General features: G+C 38.7%; 1 protein-coding gene across 1 annotated transcript in view; it reads right to left on the bottom strand.

Annotated features, from left to right (window-relative positions):
• The window catches only part of LOC110218426 (catenin alpha-2), a 1,469,797-nt gene extending 1,458,819 nt beyond the window's left edge, over positions 1 to 10,978 (bottom strand). The window contains 1 exon segment of the mRNA XM_021001143.2: positions 10,781 to 10,978. The gene's annotated coding sequence lies outside the window, so the exon portion shown is untranslated.
• Positions 10,979 to 12,489: the final 1,511 nt, after the last annotated feature.

Raw genomic sequence — 12,489 nt, 5'->3', positions numbered from 1 at the left:
ACAAATTGACTATGATGGGATGATTTCAAAAAATTAAATTAAATTAAATTAAGGGATGAGAAAGAAGGATTAATTAGGATAAGGAGGAAGGGAGAAAAAGGAACAGAAAATTTATCCCACCTAAAAGAAGCATGAAAGGAAGAGTTTTACCTATGGAGGGGAAGACAGAGGTGGTGATGGCAAGCAATGCTTGAACCCTACTCTCATCAGAATTGGCTTAAAGAGGGAATAACATACACAGTCAGTTGGGGATAGAAATATATCTCATCCTACAGGGAAGTATGAGGGGAAGGGGATAAGAAAAGGGGAGCAGAGATGATAGAAAGAAGGGCAGATTAAGGAAGGTAATGGTCAAAAGAAAAGCAGACATTTGAGGAGGAACAGGGTAAAAGAGAGAGAAAGATAAATAGGGAAAGATAGGATGGAGGGAAATACAAAGTTAATAATCACAACTGTGAATGTGAATAGTATGAATTCACCCATAAAATGGAAATGGACAGCAGAATGGATTAAAAATTAGAATCCAACAATATGCTGTTTATAAGAAACACACTTTAAACATAAAGACACACGATGAGTAAAAGTAAGGTTCTGAAGCAGAATCCATTATGTTTCAGCTGAGGTAAAAAAGAAAAAAAAGAATGGGTAAGAGTCATGATTTCAAGGGCAGCTAGGTGGCACAATGGATAGAGCACCGGCCCTGAAGTCAGGAGGACCTGAGTTCAAATCCGGCCTCAGACCAAACACTTGACACTTACTAGCTGTGTGACCCTGGGCAAGTCACTTAACCCCAATTGCTTAAAAGAAAAAAAAAAGAGTCATGATTTCATACAAAGTAAAAGCAAAAAGAGACCTAAAAGATATGAGCAGGGAATATTTACTTTGCTAAAAAGATACACTGGACAATGAATTAACATCAGGTCTAAAGATATATGTACCAAATTGCAGAGCATTCAAATTCTTTAAAAAAAAAAAACAGTTAAATGAGTTATAGGAGGAAAGAGTAAAATTATACTAGTGGGAGAATTCAATTTCCTACTCTCAAAACTAGATAAAACTAGCAAAAAAAAAACAAGTTAAGGAGGTAAATGGAATTTTAGAAAAGTTATAAATGATAGACCTCTGGAGAAAATTTAATGGGAATAGAAAGGAGTTTACCTTTTTCTCATATGTACATGATAGCGTCACAAAAGTTGACCATGTATCAGGTCATAAAAACCTAACAATCAAATGCAGAAAAGCAGAAATAGTAAATGCAACCTTTTCAGACCATAATGCAATAAAAATTATATTCAATAAAGGGTTGTGGAAATGGAGATTAAAATTAATTAAAAACTAAATAATCTATGCTTAAAGAATTAGTGGATCAAAGATCAAATCATAGAAACTATCAATAATTTTATTAAAGAGAATGACAACAATGAGACAACATACCAGAATTTATGGGATGCAGAAAAAGCAGTACTTAGGGGGAAATGTATATCTTTAAATGTTTATCAATAAAACAGAGAAATAGCAGATCAATGAATTGGGCATACAACTAAAAAAAAAAACTAGAAAAAGAACAAATTAAAAATCCGCAACTGAGTGCCAAGTTGGAAATCCTGAAAATCAAAGGAGAGAGTAATAAAATTGAAAGTAACAAAACCATTGAACTAATAAGTACAAATAGGAGCTAGTTTTATGAAACAAATCAATGAAATAGATAAACTATTGGTTGATTTGATTTAAAAAAAAGAAAGAAGAAAACTAAATTCATATGACTATGAAGATGAAATTAAAGCAATTATTAGGAGCTATTTTGCCCACTTAGATATCAATAAATCTTACTATCTAAGTGAAATGGATGAATATTTATGAAAACATAAATTTCCCAGATTAATAGAATAGATAACACTATCTCGGAAAAAGAAATTTAAAAAGATACCAATGAGCTCTATAAGAAAGATCTATAGAACCAGATGGATACACAAGTGAATTCTGCCAAGCATTTAAGGAACAATTAATCCCAATACCATATAAACTATTTAAAAATAGGTAATGAAAGAGTCCTACCAAATACTTTTGCAACACAAATGTGCTGCTGAACAGAAACCAGGAAGAGCAAAAACAGGGAAAGAAAACGACAGACCAATTTCCCTAATGGATATTGATGCAAAATATTTAAATAAAATTCTAGCAAGGAGATTATAGCAACATATCACAAAGATCTGTTCCACCAGCTACGATTTTTACCAGGAATGTATGCTGGTAAATATTAGGAAAATCATCAGCAAAATTAACTATATCAATAAGAAAATCAACAGAAATGATAAGATTATCTCAATAGATGCAGGAAAAAGCTTTTGACAAAATAAAAAACTCGTTCCTACCAAAAACACTAAAAAGCATAGGAATAAATGGAGCCTTCCTCAAAATGATAAATAGTATCTATTGAAAAGGAAGGTAAGTGAGATGGTCAGAAAGGTGGCACAGCAGATAGAGTGACAAGCCTGAAGTCAAGAAGACATCTTCTTGAGTTCAAATCTGGCCTTAGACACTTACTAGATATGTGACTCTGGGCAAATCATTTAATTCTATTTGCCTCGGTTCCTTCATCTGTAATATGAGCTAGAGAAGGAAATGTAAAACCATAGCTGTATCTTTGTCAAGAAAATCACAAATAGGTGGCAAAGAATTGGAAATTGAGAGTATGCCCATCAATTGGGGAATGGCTGAGCAAGTTGTGGTATATGAATGTAAAGGAATACTATTGTGCTATAAGAAATGATGAACAGGCTGACTTCAGAAAAACCTGGAAAGACTTATATGGTCTGATGCTGAGTGAAGTGAGCAGAACCTAGAGAACTTTGTACACAATAACAGCCACGTTGTGCGATGACTAACATTGATAAACTTAACCCTTCTCAGCATTATAAGTATCTAAGACATCTCCACAGGCCTCGTGATGGAAAATGTTACCCACATCCAAAGAAAGAACTATGGAAGTTGAATCGCTATCAATTTTTTTCCTCTTCTGTTGAGTTTTGTTTCCTCTTTCTGATGGTTCCTCCTATTGGTTTTAATTTGTACTTACAACTTCACTAATGTGAAAATATATTTAATAGGAATGTAAATGTATAGCCTATATCAGATTGTACGCCATCTTGGGGAGGGTGGTGGGGAGGAAGGGGAAGAAAAATTTTAAACTCAAAAGCATATGGAACGGATTGTTGATAAATCAAAATAAATTAATAAAATTTTAAAAAAATAAAAATAAAAAAATAAAATCACAAATGGGGTCAGAAACAATAATACATAAACTGAAAATGATTGAACAGCAAAAACAAATCTATCTAAAACCATCAGCAGGCATTACTTGTAATGGGGATTATGTAGAAGCTGTTCCAAAAAGAGTAGAAGTGAAGCAAGTTTGCTCATTACAACTATTATTATTCACTATTATTCTCAAAATGATATAGTTATGGCAATAAGGCAAAAAATTGAAAGAATTAGAATAGACAATGAAGGAAAAAAACTATCACTCTTTGCAGGCAGTATGATGGTTAGAGAGTCCTAGAGAATCAATTTTAAAAAGTAGTTGAAATAATTAACAATTTCAGCAAATTTGTAGGATATGAAACAAACCCACATAAATCATCATTTCTTTATTTTACCAACACAGTCTAGCAGCAAGAAATAGAAAGAGAAATCCATTTAAAATAACTGCAGACAATATAAAATACTTAAGATTCTACCTGCCAAGACAAACCCAGGAATTATATGAACACAAATCAAAAAACACTTTTCACACAAATAAAGTCAGATCTAAATAACTGGAGAAATATTAATTGCTTATAGACAGGCTGAACCCATATAATATAAATCACAACTCTACCTAAACTAATTTTTTATTCAATTCCATAGCAATCAAATTGACAAAAAATTATACAGTGAGGAAAAAATAACAACAATCATCTGGAAGAACAAAAGGTCAAGAATATCAAGGAAATCTATGGAAAAAAAATGTGAAGGAAGATGGCTTAACAGCACCATATCTCAAACTGTACTGCAAAGTGGTCATCATGGAAACAATCTGGCACTCTCTAAGAAACAGAGTGGTGGATCACAGAATAGATCAGGTACACAATACACAGTAGTAAATGATCATAGTAATCTAGTGTTTGGTAAATCCAAAAATCCAATATTTGGGGACAAGAAGTCACTATCTGACAAAAACTGCTAGAAAAACTGGAAAGCAGTTTGGTAGAAACTAAGTATAGACCAGCATCACATAATGTATACCAAGACAAGATCAAAATGGTTGTATTATTTAGACTTAAAGAGTGATAGCATAATCAAATTAAGAATGAATGGAATACTTTACCTGTAAGCTTTATGAATAAGGGAAGAATTTATGACAAAGAAAGAGATAAAGAGTATTATAGGATGTAAAATAGATCATTTTGTTTACATAAATTAAAAAGGGTCTGTACTAACAAAAACATTGCACCCAAAATTAAAGGAAAACTGGAAACTGGAAAAATGTTACAGCAACCTTTATGATTTATTTTTTGGAATGTTGTCAGATAAAAATAAATACAAGGTGTGTTCTACTTAATAGCACTTGCTACTCAGTCTTTTGTGATCCTGACAGGTGGCCCTTTGAAGCTGAATTCTTCCTTTCGGGCTGCTTGAAGTATTCTTTTCTTTCGTCAAGAAGCTTTGAGTTTTGGCTATGACATTCCTCAGAATTTTCTTTTGGTGGCTTCATTCAAAGGAAATGCCTTCTGGTTCTTTTAGGTGGAGCAAGTATTTTTTGAGGATTGATGGCAGAGCAGGTAATATACTAGACCTGGAGTCATAATGACCAGAGTTCAAATCCAGCCTCAATTAATTGTTAGCTGTATAAACCTGTATAAAACTTAACTTCCATTAGATTTGGTTTCCTCCATTCTAAAATAAGAACCCACTTTCCATGGTTGTTGCAAAGGTAAAACGAGATAATATTTGTAAAGCACTTCACAAACCTTAAAGAATTATACAAATATTAGCAGTTATTATTATAACTTCTTTAAATAGTTACGCATTTTTGTCATGATTTTCAAGGAAACCAGTGATTCTTATATTATCCCTTGACCTGTATTAAAGGAAAGATTTTTTGCTAGGAGGATACTCATATAGTCTTCTATATTTCAATCCTTTATACCATAGAATTTATTATTATCTTATGGAGTCATTGGGTTTTGTTTAGTTTATCTTACTTTTCTGGACATCTATCACTTTGACAAAGTTTTCCAACCTTCATTCTATACTATTGATTTCCTTTGGATTTATTTCCTTGAAAGCTCTTATATGACTTTGAATTTCACATTTAATCTACTGCTCTACCTGCCACAACATCCCTAGAGTCTGTCCTTCTCTTCATTCTATTCACAAAGCTACTGCTCTAGTCCAGGCCCTCATCTCCTCCTGCTTCAACTGTGGAAATATACTTCTAATTGGTTTTCTTGACTCAAATCTCTCTCCTGACAAATCCATCCTATATAAAACTGTCAAAGTGATTTTCCTAAAATACCAACTGGACCATATTGATACCCTTCTCAATGAACTAATGGCTGCTCAGTGCCTCTGGGATGAAAGATAATACCTAGGATTAGTTTTTAAAGTCCACCACAGCTTCAACCAACCCCTTCCCACACTCCAAACTGGTCTTTTTATTCTTCACACTTCTTCTCCAGTCTCCATCTCTTTGCACTGGCTCTTTCGCATTTCAGAAATAAACTCCCACTTAATCTCTACCTCCCATAATCCCTGGTTTCCTCAATGAGTGTTTGAACAATGCCTTCTATAAGAAGTTTTTCCTGATCTCCCTGCTCCCCAGTTCCTGGTGTCTCCTAATTAATATACTTTGTATACATTCTGCACATACCTATTATTTACGGATATAATCTTTCCCCAAAAATGTAAGTTCCTTGATGGCAGGGGCTTCTTCTTTATGTCTTTGCATCTCCATCAACTAACACAGTTTCTGGTACATATGAAGTACTCAATGCTTTTGAATTGACTGATTTATTTTGCTAATTGAGAAACAGGGAGAAGTGGCATAAACGCTTGTCAAGGAATTGTAAGATCTACAAAAAGAAGTACATTACTAACCCATGAGCTCAACAAACAATGGCCCGATCCATGGGCTCCATGGGGTCCATTCAAGTAATGTCAGAAGTTTTAGATGAGGAGTCCCAATGCAATGGGCAGACTAAGGCTTTATCCAAAAGCACAGAAAAATTCCACAAAGGACGAGAACGTCTGTACAGGTTCAGATCTGCACCATGTCAAAATCAATGTTAGCACAGATCGGTCAATGGATAAGTGCATTACATAGACTTTTTCAATATATTGAAGATATCCTTCACTAAAGACTTCTCCACACATGACTGATGCATGGAGATGACCCTAGAATCTAAAAGGCACCACCAGGGGAACAAGAGCCTTAATGTATCAAGTGGACCACAGAGAAATAGAAATTTTTATCCATCATTACTTGGCAACATCTAAATAACAGAGGGGTTAAGATCTCTTGCTGGAAAAAAAATCAGTCAACAAATAAGCATTTTTCATATTCTTGCTATGTGCCAGGATGAGAACTAAGTGGTAGAGATATAAAAAGGGGCAAAAATAGTTCCTGATCTTAAGAAACTAGATTCTAAAAGGAAAGACAAAACATATATAAATAGGCATACACAAGATACGAAAGAGAAAATAACCTTAGGAGGGCAAGGATCTAAAAAGGCCTCCTACAGAAGGTACTGTTTAAGCTGATTCTTTAAGAAAGGGAAAGATTTTAAAAGGCTTAGGTGAGAAGGGAGAGCAGATTGTAAGCATAGGGACAGCCAGTGTGAATGCACAGAAATACCCATATCAAGAAAAGAACACAAGAAGAGAGGGAGGGAGGAAGAAAGGAAGGAAGGAAGGGAGGAAGGAAGGGAGGGAGGGAGGGAGGGAGGGAGGGAGGAAGGAGGAAGAAGGAAGGAAGGAAGGAAGGAAGGAAGGAAGGAAGGAAGGAAGGAAGGAAGGAAGGAAGGGAAAGAGGGAGGGAGGGAAGAAAAAAAAGGAAGGAAAAATTCATTACATGCCTACTATGTGTGAGGCACTATGCTAAGCATTTATCAAATATCTCATTTAATCCTCCACAACCCTAGGAGATAGGTGCTATTATTACCCCCATTTTACAGTTTTGAGAAAACTGAGGAAGCAAGAAGTTAAATTACTTGCTCAGGGTCACAGAGCTATTAAGAGTCTGAGGCCAGTTTTGAACTCTGGTCTTCCTGATTCTGGACACACTGCTCCATCCACTGTGCAAATTGCCTCAAACAATATATTAAAGTATATTAAAAGTATACAGAACAGCAATGCAAAACTTCAAGGAAATGTCTCAATATGCTGTCGTGCTCATTCTAGCCTGGGCAATTTTCCTTAAGCTATATCTCTCACCTTAAATACACTCCCTCTTCATCTAGCTAATTGCTTATTTGAAAGGTTACCCATCCTTCAAGGCTTGGTTCCATCTTGCTTTTTCCCTAGAAACCTAGCCCTCATTGAGATCTGCCTGTGAATTTGGGCAGAGCTTACTGCCTATACCTCCTGCAAGGGCATTGAACCGTGTCATTTTGTATTTTTTTTTCCATATTTCACATCTGTATGTCTTAACTTCAGGACTGTACTGTAAGCATTGTGAGATAAATGGCAAAGTGTTATATATTCCACCAGAGTGTCTCAAACATAGTAGATGAACACACACACACACGTATATATTGTATATATGTGTGTATATATATATATATATATATATATATATATATACACACATACATATATATGTATGCATGTGAATGTGTATGTATATGTATGTGTGTATGGATATATGGATGAATGAATGAATGGATAGATGGATGGATGGATGGATGAATGAATGAATCTTAGCTTCCCTAAAATTCCAAAGCTGACACTGTGGAAATATAGGTAAGTGAGCACTGTCAGTATGTAAAGGACCAAGTTAACTGAAGACAGAGTTTTAAGAGGTCATTCACTCATTCTATAATTTAGATTATAATCAAATCTGCATGTTATCATTTGTTTTCTGTCCTGGATAAGTTTTATTGTACTCAGTTCCTATTATAAAATCTTAACATAAACAAAACTTTTCAAGTTTGAAAAAGAAATATATTTTGATTTTTTAAATGAATAGCTGTTTTTAAATGAGAGAAATAAAAAAAATGTATTTCTATAGTAAGTATATAAAGAATTGGGACACAGAAAATACCTGCAGAAAAAGAGATCTATGCTTAAAAAACTCTACCAAAGAATGAGCAGTGGGGACAGCGTAGCTGTTCATGAAAGGATGTGCAACCCTTTCCAAAAACATGCACAGGGAAAAGGATGTGGAGAAAACAGCATCTCAGAGTTGGAGAGGGCCTCTGAGTTTTAGTAAACTGACTTAAAATTACTTTGGCACTGTCTGAACTAATTTTAAAATAGTAACAAGTATTCTATTGAATCCAAAAGCTTTTGGGGAGGCTTGATAGAGGGAGGAAGAAAACATTTTTATTGCCAATTGTCATATTAATTAATAAAATCTCCAAAGCACAACATGTAGAGCCCAGAATTCTACTTTATGATTCAAGTAGTATTGGATGACCACCTGAACTTCTGTCTCATGGGCTATGATGTCAGCAAAAGCATAATTATAATTGCAATTTTACTATGTACAATGGTGGAAGGGGAATCACTGCAGATAGTAAATATTCCCCAAATACTGACTTGGTCGATTAACTGCATCAGCTCTTCATAAAACAGTGAATCCCTCTGGGAGGCAATTCTTTTGCATTGGATGTTTTTTGGACCACTGTTTTATGTTCCCATAAAAAGTACATGTTATCATATCATATAATAGTTACTAAATGTAAAAACAAAAAAATCAATAATTCATTTTACAAAACTCCTTTCATGAGAAGTTTTAATGAATTTATCAAATATTCTGATCCATCTTTATAGCCCTCTCCCCTTCCCAAACACACCACAGCTATATTTGTGATAGAGAAGTGAAACAGATCTTAAGCTTTTCCAGTGATAGAGAGTAAGAACAAAAATGTAGTAAAATAAATATTTCTAAATATCCTGCTCCTGATATTTTCATTCTTTACCAGAAATAGTAAGCATTTTGAGACGTGTCTGTGGTGCCAAAATATAGATAAACTTCTGAGTTCAGTGCTAGAAAAAGAGAAATTGACCAGACCACTGTGAATTATGGAGAGAAATGTGGATTTTATGAGGAAATAATGAATAAAAACTGTGCTTTTAAGGGAAATTATATCCACAGAGAAATAAAACTCTCCCATACAGGTAGCCTTCTCAACCAATACAAATCACTAGCAGGTGCAGAATGATTTTCCTCTTTTTTTTTTAACTTTAAGGTGAAAAAAAATGGAAAAATGAAAGGCATCTAAGACCCCTTTAGCCGATACAACCATTGTTAAAACAATCGAAGTAATGCCTCATTACAAGCATATAGAGTACAACTCTATTCCCCCCTCATCTGTTTAACCATTATTTTGTCTGTGAAGTTAACCCCCTGAAGACCAAAGGCATATTTTATATTAGTATGTTTTATCTAGATGTATAAATTTACATGGACACAAAAATTTCTGTAATTTCCAAAACCTTTTCTCCCTAATTTTGTTTTTGTTTTTGTTTGTCACACCATCCAACATTCGACAAAGAATAAGGTTGCGGTTGTACCCATATACACAGATTAAAGTTTGGAGAGTTTTCTGTCTTTGAAGTAGACGGTGTGACAGAACCCAGGAACACCCATGTTCAATTCCAAACCAAATATTAGGCGGGTGGTTTGAAATTTTCAAGCCAAAGAGGCCTAGGGGGAAAACGACACAAAACCCTTCCACTGTCACCACCCTTCGTCTCCTCCCCCCGTCATTCTCCCCAGACTCTCCATGTCCCTTTTTTCCCCTCTTTTCCTAGGGTTTCCTTACTGAGACAATCAGCGTCGCGGAGAGAGAAAGCCCAACTAACAATTCCTGAGACCACACTAGAAGGGGTCGATTCTACACCAAATATATTAATACTTGAGGAGGGGCTGGGGTGGGGGAGCGCGTAGGGGGTTTAGGAAGCAAGGTTTTAAAAAGACAATAAAAGGGGAATAGAGGGCTGCTGCCAACATGTCCAAGTGATCCTTGTCCTCCTCCAGTCCGGGGGGTGGGGAGGGAAGAGCCAATAAAAAAAAAAAAGAAAGAAAAGAAACAGCTCCATGTTCCCATCCCCTTTCGGGACTAACCCCAACTTGCAGCTCTAAATCTATGTGCCAATGACCCTGATTTCCAGTGGTCCAAGGAGCAGGTGGGCATCGTCCTGTGTCCTAGCGTGGATCAAAGTGCACGGGCTTTCTGATTCAGGACAGTAGTGGATAGGGATGCTCTCAGGGAGGAAAAAGGGATTGGGGTGGGGGGGAGCGGTTGGGATAAGAATAAGACGGAGAGGGATGCCAGAGACAAGGGGATGAGTGCCCGGGGTCCGGGGAGAGAGCGAGGACACTGGCATGCGAGGAAAGAAAGGAAGGGTGGGAGGGAGGAAAGAGAGAAGGAAGGGGAGGACCACGGGGCTAGGAAGGAGGGATGAAAGAAAGGGTGGCAAGGAGAAGGGAGGAGAGAGGGATGTTGGGAAGGAGGGAGGGATGGGGAGGATGGAGGGATGCAGGGCGGGCGGAGGATGCTGCGCCCAGACTCACCTCCGTGGGTGGGGGGGACAGTCTCCCTCTTCCACCTCCTCTGTGTTCCTAGGTGTTCCTCGGCCCGGTGGCGGCGGCGGCGGCAGCCGGTATCAGCGAGCGGGCACCTGCGGGCGGCGGCGGCGGCGGCGGTGGCGGTGGCGGCGGGCGCTGCCGGCGCTGCTGCTGCTGCTGCTACTGCTCCTGGGGCTGCTGGGGCTGCTGGGGCTGCTGCTGCTCTTGGGGCTGCGGGCTCCCCGCCTCCCCGCCGCACGCACACACACGCGCACACACACACGGGGCTGGACACGAAGCGGTCTCTCCCCCCTCCCCACCCCCCGCCCTCACTCCCTGCCCGACTCCTGCCCAGCTAAGCTGGGGCCGCCGCTGAACCTGGGAGCAGCAGCTGCCACTCCAAAGACTGCCGCTAGGGGGAGCGTGGGTCGGAGCGAGGGCGCAGGCGCTGGCTCTCTGGAGCATTCCTCCGCCTGCCCTGGGTCCATAGGCTTGTCCGCGCGGCGGCGCGCTCGCGCACTGGAGGCCGGGCGGAGCGGCAAGGGGAGGGGCTGCTGCAGGTGGAGGGGGGAGGGGACGCCGCTGCAGGGCGCAGGTGCTGTGGCCATGGCAACCGCGTTACTAAGAAGGCGGGGAAGAGGGGGAGGAGGGCACCAGGGCCAAGCAGAGATTTCACGTTGAGAGCGCAGGACCTCCAAAAGCTCAGAGAGGCCAGGGACCGGGACCGCGTCACTGCTGTCTTTGTAATCTCCGCTCCCAACACAGTTCCAGGCACACAAGGGGTAGGCACAGTACCTGTGATTTCATTTGTACAGGGAACTCCCAGGTGAAGTAATTCCCTCCACCAATGCGAGTCAGCACCTTATCTGCAATTTACAATCAGAGAGTTGCCCAGAGCACTGAGAGATTGTTGTTATCCCAGAGGCACAGAGCTGGTATGTGACTGAAACAACCTAATGTAGTCAACAGAGAGCTGGCACAGAATAGAACCCCATATACACCCTTGATAATTGATTTTGTGGGAAGGGTGTCTCTTACTATCTGTATGATAAGGGTGGAAGGATTGAGTTACTTATTAATCAACAGACATTTACTGCCCTAAAGAAGCTGGAACATAGTAGGTGCTTAATAAATGCTTATTGATTGACAATGAAGGGGAAAAGTATAAAACAAGCTGCATTGTGGACTGACCAAATGGGGAGCTTGAATACATTTTCCAGAAAGTGCCTTTACATTTTAGAGGAACCTAGCTCAAGGAAACAGGGTGGTATAGTGGAGGGAGCTGGTCTGGAAGTGGGACGAACCTGGGTTCACATCCTGCCTCTGACATGCTGGCTGTGGAGCCCTGGCCAATCAGTTAATCTTTCAGTGCCCTGGGCAATATTTTAAGTCTATAAGTTGCTTAGAAAGTGCTGAACTGCTTTGATATAGAGAGTTTCCTTACCTGTCACTCTATCAATTAAATCATAGGTCTAGCCTCTATCAATCCTCCTTTATAGGATTATAGATTTGGAGCTGGAAGGAATCTCAAGGGCCTTCTATTCCTACTCCCCTTGTTTTACAGGAAAATAAACTGAGGCTGGTGATGGCTGAGTCCAAGGTCAAAAGTGTAAGCATCAAAGACAGAGTTTCAAACCAAGTCTTTTGACTGCAGAGCTAGTGCTCTGTCCATGGTGACAAATTAACCGTACATTTCCTGGAAGGTGACAAGATCC

The sequence above is a fragment of the Phascolarctos cinereus genome, unplaced genomic scaffold (genome assembly GCF_003287225.1).
Source record: "Phascolarctos cinereus isolate Bilbo 61053 unplaced genomic scaffold, phaCin_HiC Scaffold_2;HRSCAF=192, whole genome shotgun sequence".
NCBI classification, from domain to species: Eukaryota; Metazoa; Chordata; class Mammalia; order Diprotodontia; family Phascolarctidae; genus Phascolarctos; species Phascolarctos cinereus.
Note: the sequence above shows the minus strand (reverse complement) of the source record. Positions and strands in the feature narration are given on the sequence as shown.